The following is a 405-nucleotide window of genomic DNA, read 5'->3' as shown; positions in this document are numbered from 1 at the left end:
TGAAAGTAACTCAAAAGTAACTCAAAAGTAGTGTAACGCATTACAATTCAGAGACAGTAATATTGTAATGTAACTAATTACTTTCAAAAGACAGTAACTAGTAATATATAATGTATTACATTTTGGAAGTAACTTGCCCAACACTGTCAGCGGCTATTAATGAAATTCATTATAATTATACTATTATTGGCTATCTAGTACATACTGCCTACTATGTGTATGTAACAGTATGAACTCATTACTAGTAATCACCACAAAAATAGATATTTTAGTGTTTTAAAATTTTAAAGCAATTTTTTTTGGAGTAAAAATGTCTTATCTTTTTACACAAAAAATTAAGTAATAAATAAAATAAGAATTAAATTTATAAATATGAAATAAACTGTACTAATAACTAATTATATA

General features: G+C 23.7%; 1 protein-coding gene across 1 annotated transcript in view; it reads left to right on the top strand.

Annotated features, from left to right (window-relative positions):
• The window catches only part of lamb3 (laminin subunit beta 3), a 24864-nt gene that overhangs the window by 11288 nt on the left and 13171 nt on the right, over positions 1-405 (top strand). The window lies entirely within an intron of this gene.

Source organism: Sinocyclocheilus rhinocerous, unplaced genomic scaffold (genome assembly GCF_001515625.1).
Source record: "Sinocyclocheilus rhinocerous isolate Xijiao unplaced genomic scaffold, SAMN03320098_v1.1 scaffold1649, whole genome shotgun sequence".
Lineage (NCBI taxonomy): Eukaryota > Metazoa > Chordata > Actinopteri > Cypriniformes > Cyprinidae > Sinocyclocheilus > Sinocyclocheilus rhinocerous.
This window is presented reverse-complemented; position numbering and strand designations above follow the sequence as displayed.